Source organism: Symsagittifera roscoffensis, chromosome 6 (genome assembly GCF_963678635.1).
Source record: "Symsagittifera roscoffensis chromosome 6, txSymRosc1.1, whole genome shotgun sequence".
Taxonomy (NCBI): Eukaryota; Metazoa; Xenacoelomorpha; order Acoela; family Convolutidae; genus Symsagittifera; species Symsagittifera roscoffensis.
The window spans coordinates 42,747,179-42,767,809 of NC_087067.1; the positions used below are offsets into that span (position 1 = coordinate 42,747,179).

The window sequence follows — 20,631 nt, forward strand, 5'->3', positions numbered from 1 at the left end:
TCCGAAGTTTTTGAAAACACAGCTTTGATGGATTAGAAAATTATCAGCGTTTTTTAAAAAGGATTCCTGACAGAGTTACATTTCATATCCTATAGTTATTTTTGAGTGTTGTATTGTTTGAAAAATAAAAATTTTCTTGTATATTTTTTTGATTTTTTGTTGTTTCCGGAGATGAAATACAATTTTTTTTATTAATCATAAAATGATAACGTAATCGATGAAATGTTGGGTCGTCTGATTTCGTCATTGAGAACAACTTTTGAAAATAGTTTGAATCAAACCTAAATTCAAAATGAACCTAATTTGAGCAAAAGCTTGAAGAAGCCTCCCAAAAATTTACGCCCCACAAGGGACTCGAACCCTTGACCGTTGGATTAAAAGTCCAACGCTCTACCAGCTGAGCTAGCAGGGCTCATTACAATGATCAATAACAATGCAACTGTTTAATTTTGTACAATTTCATTCATTTCTACCAAACACACTTCAATTTCTGTTCTTGACAGCTTTACATTTCACGATGTCTCCGAAGTTGACTTTCATAGGTCGTTTTCTTTCAATAATTTTGGACAGTTTTTTTACTTACGATTTTTACTGCTGCTGCGTATTTCGATTAGCAAAAATCAGTACTTTCAAAGCTCCCGAACAGACTTTATAACAAAGAAGTATTCTCAAATTTTTATCCTGAGCTTCCTTGAATGGAGGTTTGATCAGTGATTTAGGGATTAAAGTGGTGAGACAAATAAAACTTCGTTCTCGGAACGTGTTTCATTGACCAAAACAGTTTCTTCCTTTTTCTGTGTTTTTTTTTGAATTTTCAATTGAGATGGAGTTAGTGGAAGTTAAACATAGTCTCCAGTGGAGTTGTTTTGCTGTTGTGACATGCTATCTCAAAAACTTCAATCGCTATTTTTTAAACTGGGCTGAAACAAAAACTGTTCTAAGAGCAAATTTGAACTCAAGCAAAAGAGATGAAATCAAGTAAAAGCCTACGCCAGACAGAAAAGTCAATTTCTGACCGTTTTTCAAAGCCTCCGCTCAGAAACATAGGTCTAAACTGAACGCGTTTTGTTTATTTTTGCATGATCTTCTTTCATTTTCCGAGAAAAGTGACGCTTTCTAAAGCCTCAGTTCTCGAGTAGCGCACTTGACATGTTCAGAGGTCCCCAATTTGAGGTTGCCACCAATTGATTGGTTATCATCGGACCATTTCCACAGCTTCCGTTAATCAAAGTCCCATCCGATGTTTTTGAAAACACAGCTTTGATGGATTAGAAAATTATCAGCGTTTTTTAAAAATGATTCCTGACAGAGTTACATTTCATATCCTATAGTTCTTTTTGAGTGTTGTATTGTTTGAAAAATAAAAATTTTCTTAAGTATTTTTTTGATTTTTTGTTGTTTCCGGAGATGAAATACAATTTTTTTTATTAATCATATAATGATAACGTAATCGATGAAATGTTGGGTCGTCTGATTTCGTCATTGAAAACAACTTTTGAAAATAGTTTGAATCAAACCTAAATTCAAAATGAACCTAGTTTGAACAAAAGCTTGAAGAAGCCTCCAAAAATTTTACGCCCCACAAGGGACTCGAAGCCTGACCGTTGGATTTAAAGTCCAACGCTCAACCAACTAAGCTAGCAGGGCTCCCAATACTGATCAATAACAATGCAACTGATTAATTTTGTACAATTTTGTTCCTTTCTTCCAAACACACTTCAATTTCTGTTCTTTTCAGCTTTACACTTCACGATGTCTCCGAAGTTTACTTCATAGGTCGTTTTCTTCACTTATTTCGACAGTTTTTTTACTTAAGAACTTTACTGCTGCTGCGTATCTCGATTAGCATAAATGAGTACCTACAAAGCTCCCGAACGGACTGTACAACAAAGAAGTATTCTCAGTTTTTTTATCCTGAGGTTCCTTGATTTGAGGTTTGATCAGTGATTTAAGTGTTAAAGTGGTAAGACAATTTAAACTTCGTTCTCGAAACGTGTGGCATTGACCAAAACATTTTCTTATTTTTCTGTGTTTTTTTTTTAATTTTCATTTGAGATGAAGTTAGCGGAAGTTAAACATAGTCTCCAGTGGAGTTGTTTTGCTGTTGTGACATGCTATCTCAAAAACTTCAATCGCTATTTTTTAAACTGGGCTGAAACAAAAACTGTTCTAAAAGCAAATTTGAACTCAAGCAAAAAAGATGAAATCAAGTAAAAGCCTACGCCAGACAGAAAACTCAATTTCTGACCGTTTTTCAAAGCCTCCGCTCAGAAACATAGGTCTAAACTGAACGCGTTTTGTTTATTTTTGCATGATCTTCTTTCATTTTCCGAGAAAAGTGACGCTTTCTAAAGCCTCAGTTCTCGAGTAGCGCACTTGACATGTTCAGAGGTCCCCAATTTGAGGTTGCCACCAATTGATTAGTTATCATCGGACCTTTTCCACAGCTTCCGTTAATCAAAATCCGATCTGAAATTTTTGTAAACACAGCTTCAGGGGGTTAGAAAATTATCAGCGTTTTTTGTAAACGATTGCTGTCAGCGTTACAATTCATATCCTAAAGTTCTTTTTGAGTGTTGTAATGTTTGAAAAATAAATCTTTTCTTGTGTTTTTTTTGATTTTCTGTTGTTTTCCGGAGATGAAATACATTTTTTAATTAATCAAAAAAAGATTGACTAAAATGATGAAATGTTGTGTCGTCTGATTTCATCATTGAGAACAACTTTTGGAGTTGGTTTGAATCAAATATAATTTCAAAAATTTCAAAATGAACCTACTTTGAACAAAAGCTTGAAGAAGTCTCACAAAAACAAACGCTCCACAAGGGTCTCGAACCCTTTGCCCAACGCTCTACCGACTGAGCTTGCAGTACTCAAAGTACTGCTGAATAATGGAACTGTTCAATTTTGTACAACTTTGTTCCTTTCTACCAAACACACTTCAATTTCTGTTCTTGACAGCTTTACACTACACAATGTCTCCGAAGTTGACTTTCATAGGTCGTTTTCTTTTACTTATTTGGGCAGTTTTTTTGAACTTAAGAAGTTTACTGCTGCTGCGTTTCTCGATTAGCATAAATCAGTACCTTCAAAGCTTCCAAACGGAATTTAAAACAAAAGAGTACTCTCAGTTTTTTTTTATCCTGAGCTTCCTTGAATTGGGATTTTGATCAGTGATTTTAGAGTTGAAGTGGCAAGACAATTTAAAATTCGTTCTCGGAAAATGTTGCTTTGATCAAAACAACTTCTTCCTTTTTCTGTGATTTTTAGTTTTTTATAATTTTCATTTGAGATGAAGTTAGTGGAAGTTAACTATAGTCTCCAGTGGAGTTGTTTTGCTGTTTTGACATGTTATCTTAAAAACTTCGATCGCTGTTTTTCATCTGAAATTTTTGAAAACACAGCTTGAGGGGATTAGAAAGTTATCAGCGTTTTTAAAAATGATTCCTGATAGGGTTACATTTCATATCGAATAGTTTTTTTTGAGTGTTGTTTTGTTTGAAAAATAAATATTTTTTTATTTATTTTTTTGATTTCTTGTTGTTTTCCGGAGATGATATACAATGTTTTAATTATTAATCATAAAATGATAACGTAACTGATGAAATGTTGGGTCGTCTGATTTCATCAATGAGAACAACTTTTGAAATTGGTTTGAATCAAACCTAAATTCAAAATGAACCTAATTTGAACAAAAGCTTGACGAAGCCTCACAAAAATTTACGCCCCACAAAGGACTCGAACCTTTTGCCCAACGTTCTACCGACTGAGCTTGCAGGGCTCAATGTACTGCTGAATAATGGAACTGTTCAGTTTTGTACAACATTGTTCCTTTCTACCAAACACACTTCAATTTCTGTTCTTGAAAGCTTTACACTACACAATGTCTCCGAAGTTAACTTTCATAGGTCGTTTTCTTTTACTTATTCGGGCAGTTTTTTGAACTTAAGAAGTTTACTGCTGCTGCGTTTCTCGATTAGCACTCTAAACTTTTTTATCCTGAGCTTCCTTGAACTGTGGTTTGATCAGTGATTTAAGCGTTAAAGTGGTAAGACAATTTAAACTCCGTTCTCGAAACGTGCTGCATTGACCAAAACAGTTTCTTCCTTTTTCTGTGTTTTTTAAAATTTTCTTTTGAGATGAAGTTAGTGGAAGTTAAACATAGTCTCCAGTGAGCTTGTTTTAATGTTATGACATGCTATCTTTAAACTTCAATCGCTATTTTTTCAACTGGGCTCAAACAAAAACTGTTCTATGAGCAAACTTGAAATCAAGCAAAAAATATCAAGTCAAGTAAGAACCTACGCCCGACAAAAAACTTAATTTCTGACCGTTTTTCAAAGCCTCCGGTCAGAAACATAGGTCTAGACTAAACACATTTTGTTAATTTTTGCATCATCTTTAATTTTCCTGGAAAATGTCACGCTTTCTAATGCCTCAGTTCTCGACTAGAACATTCGATAGAATCGGAGGTTCCCAGTTTGAGGTTGCCACCAATTAATTGGTTCTCATCGGACCTTTTCCACAGCTACAGTGAATCAAAATACCATTCGAAGTTTTTGAAAACACAGCTTTGGTGGATTAGAAAATTATCAGCGTTTTTTAAAAATGATTCCTGACAGAGTTTACACTTCATATCCTATAGTTCTTTTTGAGTTTTGTATTGTTTGAAAAATAAATAGTTTCTTGTGTGTTTTTTTGATTTTTTGTTGTTTTCCGGAGATGAAATACAATTTTTTGATTAATCATGAATCGATAACGTAAATGATAAAATGTTGTGTCGTCCGATTTCATCATTCAGAACAAATTTTGAAATTGGTTTGAATAAAACCTAAGTTCAAAATGAACCTATTTTGAACAAAAACTTGAAGAAGCCTCCCAAAATTTTACGCCCCACAAGGGACTCGAAGCCTGACCGTTGGATTTAAAGTCCAACGCTCAACCAACTAAGCTAGCAGGGCTCCCAATACTGATCAATAACAATGCAACTGATTAATTTTGTACAATTTTGTTCCTTTCTTCCAAACACACTTCAATTTCTGTTCTTTTCAGCTTTACACTTCACGATGTCTCCGAAGTTTACTTCATAGGTCGTTTTCTTCACTTATTTCGACAGTTTTTTTACTTAAGAACTTTACTGCTGCTGCGTATGTCGATTAGCATAAATGAGTACCTACAAAGCTCCCGAACGGACTGTACAACAAAGAAGTATTCTCAGTTTTTTTATCCTGAGGTTCCTTGATTTGAGGTTTGATCAGTGATTTAAGTGTTAAAGTGGTAAGACAATTTAAACTTCGTTCTCGAAACGTGTGGCATTGACCAAAACATTTTCTTATTTTTCTGTGTTTTTTTTTTAATTTTCATTTGAGATGAAGTTAGCGGAAGTTAAACATAGTCTCCAGTGGAGTTGTTTTGCTGTTATGACATGCTATCTTAAAAACTTCAATCGCTATTTTTTCAACTGGGTTCATACAAAAACTGTTCTAAGAGCAAATTTGAACACAAACAAAAAATATCAATTTAACTAAAAGCCCGACAAAAACTCAATTTCTGACCGTTTTCCAAAGCCTCCACTCAGAAACATAGGTCTAAACTGAACACATTTTGTTTATTTTTGCATCATCTTCTTTCAATTTCCTGGAAAATGTCACGCTTGCTACGCCCTCAGTTTTCGAGTAGCGCACTCGATAGGTTCAGAGGTCCCCATCTTGAGGTTACAGGTTACCACCAATTATTTGGTTCTCATCGGACCTTTTCGACAGCTTCAGTGAATCAAAATCACATCTGAAATTTCTGAAAACACAGCTTCGATGGATTAGAAAATTATCAGAGTTTTTTGAAAACGATTCCTGGCAGGGTTACAAATCATATCCTATAGTCCTTTTTGAGTGTTATATTGTTTGAAAAATAAAAATTATTATGTGTTTTTTGATTTTTTGTTGTTCTCCGGAGATGAAATACAATTTTTTTTACTAATCATAAAAAGATAAGGTAATTGATCAAAAGTTGTGTCGTCTGATTTAACCATTGAGAACATCTTTTGAAGTTGGTTCCAATCAAACCTAATTTCAAAATGAACCTACTTTAAAAAAATGCCTCTCAAAATTTTACGCCCGACAAGGGACAAGAACCCTTGACCAGTAAATTCAAAGTCCAACGTTCTACCGACTGAGCTATCAGGCCTCAAAATACTGCTCAAAAAAATGTATGCGTTTAACTTTGTACAATTATGTTCCTTTCTACCAAACACAATTCAATTTCTGTTCTTGAAAGTTTTACACATCACTGTGTCTCCGCAGTTGACTTTCATAGGTCGTTTTTTCTCACTTATTTCGACAGTTTTTTTTGCAAATGTCACGCTCGCTATGGCTTCAGTTCTCGAGTAGCGCAGTTGATATGTCAGAGGTCCCCAGTCTGAGGTTGCCACCAAATAATTGGTTCCCATCGGACCTTTTTCAAAGCTTCAGTGAATCAAAATCCCATCTGAAACTTTTGAAAACACCGCTTCGGTGGAATAGAAAAGAATCAGCGCTTTTTGAAAACGATTCCTGACAGCGTTACAAATAATATCCTATAGTTCTTTTTGAGTGTTGTATTGTTTGAAAAATAATATTTTCTTGTGTGTTTTTTGGTTTATTGTTGTTTTCCGGAGATGAAATACAAAAATTTTTATATTAATTACAAAATGATAACGTAATTGATGAAATGTTGTGTCTTCTGATTCAATCATTGAGAACATCTTTTGAAGTTGGTTCGAATCAAATCTAATTTCGAAATGAACCTACTTTAAACAAAAGCTTGAAGAAACCTTTCAAAAAATTACGCTCTTTAAATCACTTTAAATTAGTACAATTTTGGTTCTTTCTACCAAACACAATTCAATTTCTGTTCTTGACAGTTTTACAAATCACTGTGTCTCCGCAGTTCACTTTCATAGGTCGTTTTCTTTCACTTAGTTCGGCAGTTTTTTCGAATTTAGAAAAACTTACTGCTGCTGCGTTTCTCGATTAGCATAAATCAGTACCTTCAAAGCTCCCGAACGGACATTACAACAAAGAAGAATTCTCAGTTTTTCATCCTAAGCTTCCTTGAATTGAAGTTTGATCAGTGATCTAAGGGTCAAAGTGGTAGAACAATTTAAATTTCGTTCTTAAACAGTGTTTGTTTTTTTGAAGATTTTCAACTGAGGTAAGGTTGGTGGAAGCTAAACATAGTCTCCATTGGAATTGTTTTGCTGCTTTGACATGTTATCTTAAAAACTTCAATGGCTATCTTTTGAAATTGGCTCAAACAAAAGCTGTTCTAAGAGCGAATTTGCACATAAACAAAAAAGATCGAGATAACTAAAAACCTACGCCCCCCAAAAAACTCAGTTTCTCACCGCTTTTCAAAGCCCCCGCTCAAAAACATAGGTCTAAGCTAAACAAATTTTGTTCATTTTGCATCATCTACCTCAAATTTTGGGATAGAAGTGAAAATTTCGTTCGCAATCAGTGTTGAATTGATCAAAAAAGTTTTTCGTTGTTCTGTGATCTTTTTGCCATTTCTTAAACGAGTTAAAAAATAGTGGAATAATAATATAGTCTTCATTGCAAAACTTTTACTGTTATGACATGTCATCTTAAACACTTCAATTGCTAGGTTTTCAATTTGACTCAAACATAAGCTGTTCGAAAAACAAATTGACTCATAAACAAAAAGGAAACAATTTAATTCAAGGCCTATGACCGACAAAAAACAATCTCTGGCCGTCTTTCAAAGCCCAACTTAGAAAAATAGGCCTAAATTAAATACGTTTAGCTTATTTTTGTACCATCTTCTTTAATTTTTCATCTAAAATGTTAAGCTTTCTGCTGCCGCAATTCTCGAGAAGCGCAATCGATAGTTTCAAAAGTCCCAGTTTGAGATTTCCACCAAATATTTGGTTCTCATCGGACCTTCTCCACAGCTTCAGCGAACCAAAATTACATCAGCATTTTCTGAAAACACAGCTTCAGTGGATTAGAAATCTATCAGCCTTTTTGAAACTGAACACTGACAAGGTTATTATCATATCTTACAGTTCTTTTTGAGTGTTGTAAAATTTGAAAAACAAATATTTTCAAACTCTTCTGTGTTCTCTTGATTTTTTGTTGTTTTCTGGAGATGAAGTGAAAAAAATAATTTTGGTCACGAAATGATAACGTCATTGTTGAGTTGTTGTGGCGTCTTATTTTATCAATGAAGACCTCTACTGAAGTTGGTTTTAATCAAGCCCTATTTCAAAATGATCCTCCGTCAATTCAAAAGTGGTAAGAAGCCGCACAAAAAATTAGGGACCACACGGGACTTCAACTCCTGACCGTGGGATTGAGCTCACGCAGCTCTACCGTCTGCATTATCAGGACTCATACTACTTCTCGATAACAGTGTAACTGTTGAAATTTTTACGATTTTGATCCTTTCTGCCAAACACACTTCATTTTCTGTTCTTGACAGTTTTACACTTCACGATGGCTCCAAAGTAGACTTTCTTAGGTCGTTTTCGACAGTTTTTTGAACGTGATTATTAACAGCTGCTGCGTTCTTCGATCAGCAAAGTCAGAACCTTCAGAACTTTCGGACTTTTCAAACACAGAAGAGTTTTCAGTTTTTCCTCCTAAGCTTCTTTGGAATGAAGATTGATCAGTGATCTTAGCATTATAGTGGTAAGACAGTTTAAAATTTCGTTCTCAATCAGTGTTGGATTAATCGAAACAATTTTTCGTTATTCTGTGTTTGTTTTTTGACATTCCTCAAATCAGATAAAAATATTGGAAATTCTAAAAAGTTTTATTGGAATTGATTTACTGTTTTTAAATGTCATCTAGAACACTCCAATCGCTATCTTTTCAACTCGGTTCAGACAAAAGCTGTTCTAAAAACAAATTGGCTCAAAAACTAAAAAATCAGTCAATTGAATGCCTACGCCCGACAAAAAAAAACATTTTCTGGCCGTCTTTCAAAGCCCCGCTCAAAAAAATGAGTCTAAATGAAACACGTTTTGTTTATTCTTGTACCATACTCTTTATTTTTCCTGGAAAATGTCAAGCTTTTCCAGGAAAAAGTCAAGATTCTTAGCAGGTTTACAGTTCAAATCCTTCGCTTCTTTTTGAGCAAGGACTTGTTTAAAAAATAATTGTTTTTTGTTACTCTTTTACTGTTTTCTTTTGATTTTTGTGATGTGGAGATGAAATGTATTTTCAGTCATAAAATGATAACGTCATTGATGAATTGTTTTGTCGTCTTAATTTATCATTGAAGATATCTTTTGCTTAAATTTGTACAATTTTGTTCATTTCTGTCAAACACATTTCAATTTCTGTTTTGACAGATTTCACAGTTCACGATAACTCCAATGTAGACTTTCATAATTTGTTTTATTTTTTTTCGACTGTTTCTTGAACGTATTTTTTTTCTGCTGCTGCGTTTCTCTATTAGCAAAGTGAAAACCTTCAGAGCTCCCATTTAGATTTAACAACCGTAGAAGTATTCTCAGTATTTCTTCCTCAGCTTACTTGAATTGAAATTTAATCAGTGATCTAAATGTTCGAATGATAAGACAGTTGAAAAAACTCGTTCTTATTGAGTGCTGAATTGATCGAAACAATTTCTTCATTTTTCTGTGTTGGTTTTTTGACATTTCCCAATGAAAAGCTAGCGGAAACTAAAAATGGTGTCTATTGAAATTGTTTTTTTTTTTGCGTTGACATGTCATCTCAAATACTTCAATCGCTATTTTTTGATCTTCGCTCAAAAAAAAAACTGTTCTAAAAACACATTTTCTCTTTAAAAAATAGATCAGTTCAACGACCCAATTTCTGACCGTTTTTCAAAACCCCCGCTCAAAAAATGAGTCTATACTAAACACATTTTGTTTAAATTTGTAAACTTTTGTTCGTTTCTATCAAACACCCTTCAATTTCTGTTCTTGACAGATTTGACACTTCGCGATCAATTCTTAGTTTATTTTCTTTCTTTTTTTGTTGTTTTTTGAGCGTTTTTTTTCTGCTGCTGCGTTTCTCGATTAGCAAAATCAAAACCTTCAGAGCTCCAAAACGGATTTTACAACCAAAGAAGTATTCTCAGTTTTTTTCCTAAGCTTCCTTGAATTGAAGTTTGATCAAAGATCTAAAAGTTAAGTAGGTAAGACAGTTTAAATTTTGTTCTCAGTCAATGTTGCATTGATCGAAGTAATTTCTTCGTTTTTTTTGTTTGTTTTTTCACATTTTCCACTGAGAAAAAGCTAGTGGAAGTTAAAAAAAATCTTTAATGGAAATGCTTTACTGTTATGACATGTCATCTCAAACACTTCAATCGCTATCTTTTGAAATTTGCGCAAGCAAAAGCTGCTCTAAAAACAAATTCGCTCATAAAAATGGATCAATTTCAGTGGAAGCCTACGCCTGAGAACCCGGTTTCTGACCAATTTTCTAAGCGCCAGCTCAGAAAAATAGGTTTGGGCTGAAGACATTATTTTGTACCATCTTTTTCAATTTTCCCGGAAAATAACACGCTTTGTTCTGCCGCAGTTCTCGAGTATCGCACACGATAGGTTCAGAGGTCCTCAGTTTGAGATCGCCACCGAATAATTGGATCTCATCGGACCTTTTCCACAGCTTCAGTGAATCAAAATTGCGTCAGTCTTTTTTTAAAGCACCAATTTGTGGATCTAAACTCTATCAGCGTTTTTTGAAAAAGATTTCTGATAGAGTCACAGTTCATATTCTATAGTTCTTTTTGAGTGTTGTATTGTTTGAAAAAATATATATTTTCTAATTCTTCTTCTGCGTCCTTTTGATTTTTGTTGTGTTCCGGAGATGAATAAAAAAAACTAATTTCAGTCAAATTCCTCAAATCAGATAAAAATATTGGAATTTCTAAAAAGTCTTTATAGGATTTGTTTTACTGTCTTTACATGTCATCTAGAACACTTCAATCGCTATCTTGTCAACTCGGTTCAGACAAAAGCTGTTCTAAAAACAAATTGGCTCTTAAACAAAAAATATCAGTCCAATAAATGCCTACGCCCGACAAAAAAAATTTCTGGCCGTTATTCAAAGCCCCGCTCAAAAAAATGAGTCTAATTGAAACACGTTTTGTTTATTTTTGTACCATACTCTTTATTTTTCCTGGAAAATGTCAAGCTTTTCATGGAAGAAGTCAAGATTCTTGGCTGGTTTACAGTTCAAATCCTTTGCTTCTTTTTGAGCATTGTATTGTTCAAAAAACAATTGTTTTTTGTTACTCTTCTACTGTGTTCTTTTGATTTTTGTGATGTGGAGATGAAATGAAAAGAAATGTATTTTCAGTCATAAAATGATAACGTCATTGATGAATTGTTGTGTCGTCCTAATTTATCATTGAAGATATCTTTTGTTTAAATTTGTACAATTTTGTTCATTTCTGTCAAACACATTTCAATTTCTGTTTTGACAGATTTCACAGTTCACGATAACTCCAATGTAGACTTTCATAGTTTGTTTTCTTTTTTTCGACGTAGAAGTATTCTCAGTTTTTCTTCCTCAGCTTACTTGAATTGAAATTTGATCAGTGATCCAAATGTTCGAATGATAAGACAATTGCAAAAACTCGTTCTTATTGAGTGTCGAATTGTTCGAAACAATTTCTTCATTTTTCTGTGTTCGTTTTTTGACATTTCCCAATGAAAAGCTAGTGGAAATTAAAAATCGTGTTCATTGAAATTGTTTTTTTTTGCGTTGACATGTCATCTCAAATACAAAAGCTGCTTTAAAAACAAATTCGCTCATTAAAAATAGATCAACTTCAGTAGAAGCCTACGCCTGAGAACCCGATTTCTGACCAATTTTCTAAGCCGCAGCTCAGAAAAATAGGTTTGGGCTGAAGACATTATTTTGTACCATTTTTTTCAATTTTCCCGGAAAATAACACGTTTTGTTCTGCCGCAGTTCTCGAGTATCGCACACGATAGGTTCAGAGGTCCTCAGTTTGAGATCGCCACCGAATAATTGGATCTCATCGGACCTTTTCCACAGCTTCAGTGAATCAAAATTGCGTCCGCCTTTTTTGAAAGCACAAATTTAGTAGATCTATACTGTATCAGCGTTTTTTTGAAAATGATTTCTGATAGAGTTACAGTTCATATTCTATAGTTCTTTTTGAGCATTGTATTGTTCAAAAAACAATTGTTTTTTGTTACTCTTCTACTGTGTTCTTTTGATTTTTGTGATGTGGAGATGAAATGAAAAGAAATGTATTTTCAGTCATAAAATGATAACGTCAATGATGAATTGTTGTGTCGTCCTAATTTATCATTGAAGATATCTTTTGTTTAAATTTGTACAATTTTGTTCATTTCTGTCAAACAAATTTCAATTTCTGTTTTGACAGATTTCACAGTTCACGATAACTCCAATGTAGACTTTCATAGTTTGTTTTCTTTTTTTTCGACGTAGAAGTATTCTCAGTTTTTCTTCCTCAGCTTACTTGAATTGAAATTTGATCAGTGATCCAAATGTTCGAATGATAAGACAATTGCAAAAACTCGTTCTTATTGAGTGTTGAATTGATCGAAACAATTTCTTCATTTTTCTGTGTTCGTTTTTTGACATTTCCCAATGAAAAGCTAGTGGAAATTAAAAATAGTGTTCATTGAAATTGTTTTTTTTTGCATTGACATGTCATCTCAAATACAAAACCTGCTTTAAAAACAAATTCGCTCATTAAAAATAGATCAACTTCAGTAGAAGCCTACGCCTGAGAACCCGATTTCTGACCGATTTTCTAAGCCGCAGCTCAGAAAAATAGGTTTGGGCTGAAGACATTATTTTGTACCATCTTTTTCAATTTTCCCGGAAAATAACACGATAAGATAACTTCTGAAATTGGCGCAAACAAAAGCTGTTCTAAAAACAAATTCGCTCAATAAAAATAGATGAATTTGACTAGAAGCCTCCGCCTGAGAGCCCAATTTCTGGCCATTTTTGCAGCCCCCGCTCAGGAAAAAAGGTCTAAGCTAAACACATTTTTTTTCTACCATTTTCCTCAATTTTCCCGGAAACTGTCACGCTTTCTTCTGCCGAAGTTCTCAAGTAGAGCACATGATAGGTTCAGAGTTCCTGAGTTTGAGATCGCCACCGAATAATTGGATCTCATCGGACCTTTTCCACAGCTTCAGTGAATCAAAATTGCGTCTGCCTTTTTTGAAATCACAGCATCAGTGGATCTAAACAGCCCAAAAATTTACACCCCACTAGGGGCTCCAACCCTTAACCGTTGGATTAAAAGTTCAAAACTCTACTGACTGCGTTCGCAGGGCTCAAAGTACTACTCGATAAGAGTGTTATAACAGTGTAACTATTTAAATTTGTACAATTTTGCTCATTTCTACCAAACACACTTCAATTTCTGTTCTTGACAGATTTCACACTTCACAATCACTCCGAAATTAAATATAATAGTTTATTTTCTTTCTTTATTAACTGATTTTGAACGTTTTTTTTTTCTACTGCTGCGTTTCTCGATTAGCAAAATCAAGACCTTCAGAGCACCAAAACGGATTTTACAACAGAAGAAGTATTCACAGTTATTTTCCTTAGCTTTCTTCAGTTTTATCAGTGATCTTAAAATTAAAGTGGTAAGACAGTTTTAATTACGTTCTCAGTCATTGTTGCATTGATCGAAGTAACTTCTTCGTTTTTTGTTTGTTTTTTCACATTTTCATTGGAGATAAAGCTAGTGGAGGTTAAACATAGTCTCCATTGGAATTCTTTTACTGTTATGACATGTCATCTCAAACACTTCAATCGCTATCTTTTGAAATTGGCTCAAACAAAAGCTGTTCTAGAAAGGAATTCGCTGATTGTAAGTAGATCAAATAAACTAGAAGCCTACGCCTGACAACAACCCGATTTCTGACCGTTTTTCGAAGCCCCGCTCAGAGAAATAAGTCTAGACACACTTTGTTCTTTTTTGTACCAACTTCTTCAAATTTTCCGGAAAATTTCATGTTTTCTGCAGCTGCATTTTTCGAATAGCGTATTCGATAGGTTCAGAGGTCACCAACTTGAGGTTGCCACCAAATAATTGGTTCTCATCGGACCTTTTCCACAGCTTCAGCCAACCAAAAACACATCAGCATTTTTGAAAATTATGCTTGAAAGGATCAGATTTCACTCAACGCTTTTTGAAAATGATATCTGACAGGGTTACAGTTCATAGCCTGTAGTTCATTTCAATAATTGGATTGTTTGAAAAACAAATTTTTTGTAACTCTTCTTCTGTGTTCTTTCGGTTTTTTGTTGTTTTCCAGAGATGAAGTGAAAAAGAGGACTTTCAGTCACCAAAAGAAAATGTAACTGAGGAAATTTTGTGTCGTCTTAATTTATCTTTGAAGGCATCTAGTAAAGTTGGTTCCAATCAAGCCTAATTTCACAATGAACATAGAAGTTGAAAGCGTCCGCCCAAAAAGTTACGCCCCACAAGAGAGAAGAACCCTTGGCCGTTGGATTATAGTGCAACGCTCTACCGACTGCACGATAACATTCGAATCATTTTGAAACTGTACAATTTTGTTCCTTTCCAAAAAACACACTTCAATTTCTGTTCTTGTTAGATTTTAACTTTCACGAAAACTCCAAAGTAGTCTTTCGTAGGTTGTTTTTTTTTCTTTTTTTTTGACAGTTTCTGAACGTTTTTTTTCTGCTGCAGGTTTTCCTGATGCACAACATTAAAACCTTCAGAGCTCCCAAACGGACTTGACATCAAAAAAAATATTTTCATTTTTTTTTTCGTAAGCTTCCTTGAATTGAAATTTGATCCAGTGATCTGGATGTTCGAATGGTAAGCCTGATCAAATCTCGTTCTCATTCAGTGTTGCAAGGATCAAAACATTTTCTTCGTTTTTCTGTCTTTGTTTCTAGACGATTTTCATTAGAGATAAAGTTAGAGTAATCTAAAAATAGTCTCCATTGGAATTGTTTTACTTTTATGACATGTCATATAAATATTTGAATCGCTATCGATAGAACTTGGCTCGAAGAAAGTGTGTTCTAAAAATAAACTTGACCATAAACAAACTAGATCAATTTATCTAAAAGTTTTTGACCGTTTTTTGAAACCCCCGCTCAGAAAAATGGTTACAATTTCATCTTTTATAGTTCTTTTTGAAGGTTGGATTATTTGAAAATTGAATGTACCATTTCCTTTCAAATTTCTTTAAAAAGCCAAAGTTCTGGGGTACCGCATTCGATAGGTTCAGAGGTCCCCAGATAGAGGTTATCACCAAATAATTGTTTCTCATCGGACCTTTTCCACAGCTTCAGCGAGTCCAAATTCCATCAACATTTTTCGAAAACACAGCTTCAGTGAATCAAAATTCCATCAGCATTCTTTGAAAATGATTCAAGACAGAGTTTTAGTTTCAAATCTTTTAGTTCACATTGAGTGTTGAATTGTTCAAAAAATCAACATGTTCGAATTCTGTTGTTCTTTTGAATTTTTGTTGTTTTCCGGAGATGAAGTGAAAAAAAGTATTCCTAGTCACAAAACGACAACGTCCTTGATGAATTGTTGTTTGATCTTGTTTTATCCTTGAAAACATCTTCTGAAATTGGTTCGAATCAAACCTCAGTTCAAAATCAACCTACTTCAGACAACTATTGGAAGAACCCGCCCAAAAAATTACTCCCCACAAGGGACTCGAACCAAAACTTAAATGTTGAAAATAAATTAGATGAATCAAAAATTTGATATGTCTACATAAAAAAACTAGGGGCCCAGCTAAAGCTGGATGTTTGTGTGACATTGAGAAAATTTGTTATACTGATGCGGCACAAAAAGTGTGATTTCAAAAATTGGACTTTACCAAAACCTTGGAAGTTTCTCTGCTAAAATAAGTTAGAAGAGTAAAAAAACTTTGAGACATTCAATTTTACTAGGGATGGTTGTTTATCTCAGAAACAAATTAGGGAGCCGCCGCTTCTAAAGGGATCCTTATCGCAACCGGTTCTTTCAGTTAAATTTTTCATCTCAGATTTGATTGTGTAAATTGTAAGAAATTTCAAAAAGTTTCTAGAAAACGGTCAAAAAGCTTTGCAAAATCCATGACTTCTTCCTTCAAAGAGTACGTTAAAGCGGCTCAAGCAGAGAAGATTCCCAAAACCGAGTTTCTCGATTGAATACAACCTGAGAAGTGGCACGGTAGTTTTCGCGTAAAGTTAAAAATTTGCAACAAACTGCTAAAGTTTAAAATTTTTGACAGGTTTGAAGCCATTACTTTATTCTCAAAGAAACAGGGTATAGCCAGTTAGAAAAATAGGAAATAGGCTTTCAACAACCTGTTATTTCAATTAAACTTATTGTATTAGAATTTGCAGGATAGTTACTGAGAAAATCCAAAATACTTAAAACTAATCAAAAGTTTGATATTTTCGAAAATCATAGCCTTTAGTGTTGAAAAAATATGAAGAAGCCGCTTTTGCAGACGAAAGTTATTCAACCTGTTCTTTCGATTGAACCCAAAATCTCAGATTTGGGAGATTAGCTCTCGAGAAATGTGAAAAACTCAAAACAAAAACGTCAAAAAGTCAAATTTCTGACTTTTCCGAGGGCCATAACTTTATGTGAAAGAAAGATTTTGGGCGTAAGCGCTCAAGCACAGAGCTTTTCGAAACCGTTTTATTCATTGAAATTAAAAACTCAGATTTGAGAGGTATAATCTTCGAGAAAACTAAAAATAAAACCGAAATAATGGGTCAACAAACATTCGCCCAAATACTTTTTCGAAGACTGTAGATAGAGGGGTCAAATAGAAAGAGACTCTAGGGTAGTATACAGGTACACATGGGAGTAGCCGGTCTTTCAACTGATACCCTTTTTTTGAAAATCAGTAGAAGTTTTCAAGAAAAACTAAAATACTAAAATGTTTCCAATGAAATTGGAAATATTTCTCCATAATGAGAAAACATCAACAAACCAATTTGTAAAGATATACCTAGCATGAAAATTGCAGAGGGAATTGTTCAAGTTGTTCTTGCCTTGAAACGACCCAAAAATAGGTCTTTAGGCTAATGAAAGTAGGTCGAAATAATTTTGGCCGAGGAATTTTTATAGGCGAAACAAAAAACGAAGAAGGAAATACGAAGTCAAGGTAAGTAAAATTACAAATTAAAGGAATAAAGCAAACACTAAAAGCAACATTTAAAAATGCACACAGTAAAAAAAACAATTTCAAGATCTGAGAACTAAGCCGACAACAGATAAGCAGACAAACAATTGGCCGTCAATTTCAATTGAAACCGAATATTTACCGTTTGAAAAAACAGGTCCAGGTCAGATTCGAACCCAGGACCTTTGCTTTGTACCCAGGATCTTTTCCGTCCCAGGAATATTCGTAACTTCCAGACTAAGCTGGCCGGGAACGCATCGAAGTTCGAATTCAAAGTGAAACAAGATACAAGTGATTCTGTTAAACAGCGTAATAATTCTTAAGCAGGGGCGCAGAGGCGTTTCTCCGTGAAAAGATGAACAGCTCATATGCTAGTCATTTCCTTAGTGGATAAATTGTCTTAACTTTAAGCTAACCTCTGATCTGCAGTTGTAGAAAAGCGCCTCCAGTTTTGCCAGAGCCAATTTCTGCAAATGATAGGAAGACCCGATGAGCTTGCTTGAACTCTTAACCTCTATTTCCAAAATACCCGAACTTAATTGCTGCAAGTACTTTTTCAGCTCCTCCGAGTCTGTTGATATCTTCGGAAGAGCTTCGTCGTCAAAGTAAGTTACGTCGACCTCTCGTCGTCGATTCGTATTACGTAATTTCGAATCCGAAAGCGATTCGCATTCAGCTATCAATGCAACTAGAGCGTCGAGAAGACCCTCAGATATTATCCAATCAGATTTGAGCTCAACTGTTCTTTGAAATCGCCCCAAGATTTCGTTGAATTCTTCATTGCGACTTCCAGGAAATTTAACAAGCTTCGTTTTGTTTGAATCGTTAAAATTGAGCAAATCTTTGCTGTCGTTGATGGAACCAAGTTGCAAAAAAGATAGAAGTTCAGTCATGGCTTCTAAGATTAACCAGAGGAAACCAGGAAACAATATTTTAGAGTTTCTCACATCTCGTTAACTGAAATCAACAAACTGATGTTATCATTCTTTTGAATAACAACACTAACTGAATAATCAGAATAATTAAGGTTTCTGCTATTCACAGCGGGTCAATAAAAGGTTATCCATCATTTCTGAGCATAGTCAGTTTCCGTTATTTCCCCATATTCCAAACAGTTATTTTGTTAAGCAAAGCTCTTTTTTGCGACTCAAGGCCGTTTTTTGCATCTAGATTTTCCAGATTAAAATGAAACATTTTCAAAGTTTAAACAAACCTCATGCATTTTCATCAAGCCTACTGCTCGCTGAGTTGAAACGATTTTCCTTTTTTACTAGGCAAGAAGATGTCAATGCCGTAGGTTAATTATTTAATGTTAACTGAACTATGGCCTTCCCGCAAATATTCATCGAGCAAACCAAAGCGCGTGTGCACTTTCAAACCGCAATTTTCGAAAAACTTTTGGCTAGTGTAATTAAAGGGTTTCTAACGACTGGCTCCTAACCACTGCGTCACAGAGACATATTTCTTGTTCGCCAAATCATTACAAAATTTAAAAAAAAACTAATATTCTGATTTCTGAGGAAACTTTTAAGAACTTGAAGTTTTTCATGTTGCAAAAAATAAACTACTTGAAATTGCAGAAAAACAAATTTAACCTATAATTTTCATGTTTATCCAACTAATGAAACTTTGATGTCATACCGTTCAATTTCCCGAGCTCTCGGGCAGACAAGTTTAAGAAAATTATGCCAAAAATACATCATTTTTATGGGGGAGTTAATTATTCGAGAGGCAAAGAGCTAGAGCTCCAGGTCGAGAGTGAGCGTCCCCCCATTACCAGATAACCTCAATTTCCTTTTTTCGCTGAGTATACGACCAAAAAATTGTAAAATCAAACAAAGGAAAATGCGGAATTGAAGAGTAAACCGGAAGTTCGGATAATCTCCATTTTGTTTTTTTTTTCAAATTGATCTTGACTTTGAACTAGAGATAAATGTTCAGACCTTAATTGACGTAACAATAGATAGCAAGAGAGAAGATTTAATCTGAACAAATATGGGGATAGATATGAACTTGATATTCGATGATGCAAAAAGTATTTCACGTTGCATGACTGAAGTTTTGAATTATGGTAAGTTAAAAGTGTAAAGCAGAAAAACAAACATTAATTAAGAAACGACGTTTGAGCGAAAATAAAACTAAACATTTCAATATAGATGCAAGTTTGAAAGCCCAGGGAAAATAGTTTTGTATGATTAAGAACTTTGAGGGGATGGTTTATCTTTTGTTTAACAAGAAGATTTATTGGATTGCTAAATCAGCTTCAGTAAGAATATGAAACTTAATTTTAGATTTTCATCTTAAAATTCTCCATAAAGTTCTTTGTTAATAGAGCTTCCAAAATTGTTTGCTTTAAATGAACAATGACTTCTTGAACTTCGGAAAACAATAAAACTTCCCATTGTTAAAGATCAGCAGTACAAAATTACCTACCGAAATGCTTCTGAACAAAATATTTAAATTAGTTCTGCTTAATTTCATAGTCTTTCACTTAATTTATTGCAGTAATCAAACGAAACCCGAAACTTCTGAATTACAAAACTTAGACACAGGTAAAATTTTACATGGTACGAGTGCCACTAAAGGTTCCGAAATTCACGATCTCATAATTTTCGATTCAACTGTCCAAATTAGTTCAGCTGAAAGTACAGGCAGTCTTTTGCCATCAAATGAATCATCAACAGCATCAAAACCGTTAGTTGATGAAAGTTCAACTACTAAAGATTTAGCGAGGGGCGATTCAAAAAATACCAAAGCCAAAGATGTAACTGAAAAATTACAACCAGATGAGAGCTCTCAAAACTCAACAAGTTCAGCAGAAAAAGGAAGCACTAATTCAGTTACAACAAATGAACCCCAGAACCCAAAAACCGACACCGGAACTAAGTCGACACCTCCAACAGAATCGAACATAGTAACAACAGCAATCAAATCGATCCAATCAGAATCAAGCACGGCTTCGAGTATCGCTGAAGTTGACATTTCAACGAGAGATGAAACCTTTCAAAAAACCACTGAGAGTTCGGTAGTTGTTACTGATGAAAATATAAGCAGCGGTTTAAATGTTTCGAAAATCGATTCAAATCATAAGATTACTGAGCCTGAAAATGAAGCAGAAACAACTACAAGCGCTTTCGAAACCGAACCGACAATACAATCAGAAATTTCTTCTACCACGGAACCTTTCATCGAAATAATCCTACAGGGACCTAAAAACATGAGCAGAATCGTCGAAAAACCATACCTACCTGAAAGCAAATTAGTCAATTACTCGGAAATTTTAGACAAAAACCTGAACATCAACGCAACAATCATAGATTTAGAATCATTCGAAAACTTTTCAGTGATTCGGTGTGCAGAGTGTTTAGTACCTCATGATTTTAATCAGGGTAATAATATCGATACTATTCATAACCAATGTGATTTTAGATGGTTCAGAGGAATCATCAACCCATTTTTTATCG

At 34.3% G+C, this 20,631-nt stretch overlaps 1 protein-coding gene and 1 non-coding gene across 2 annotated transcripts in view; both read right to left on the reverse strand.

Annotated features, from left to right (window-relative positions):
• LOC134848390 (thimet oligopeptidase-like) overlaps positions 1-20,631 on the reverse strand; it is a 197,417-nt gene that overhangs the window by 156,141 nt on the left and 20,645 nt on the right. The gene's annotated exons all lie outside the window — the stretch shown is intronic.
• On the reverse strand, positions 340-412 carry Trnak-uuu (transfer RNA lysine (anticodon UUU)). The gene has a single exon. It is a non-coding gene; the product is annotated as a tRNA-Lys (tRNA).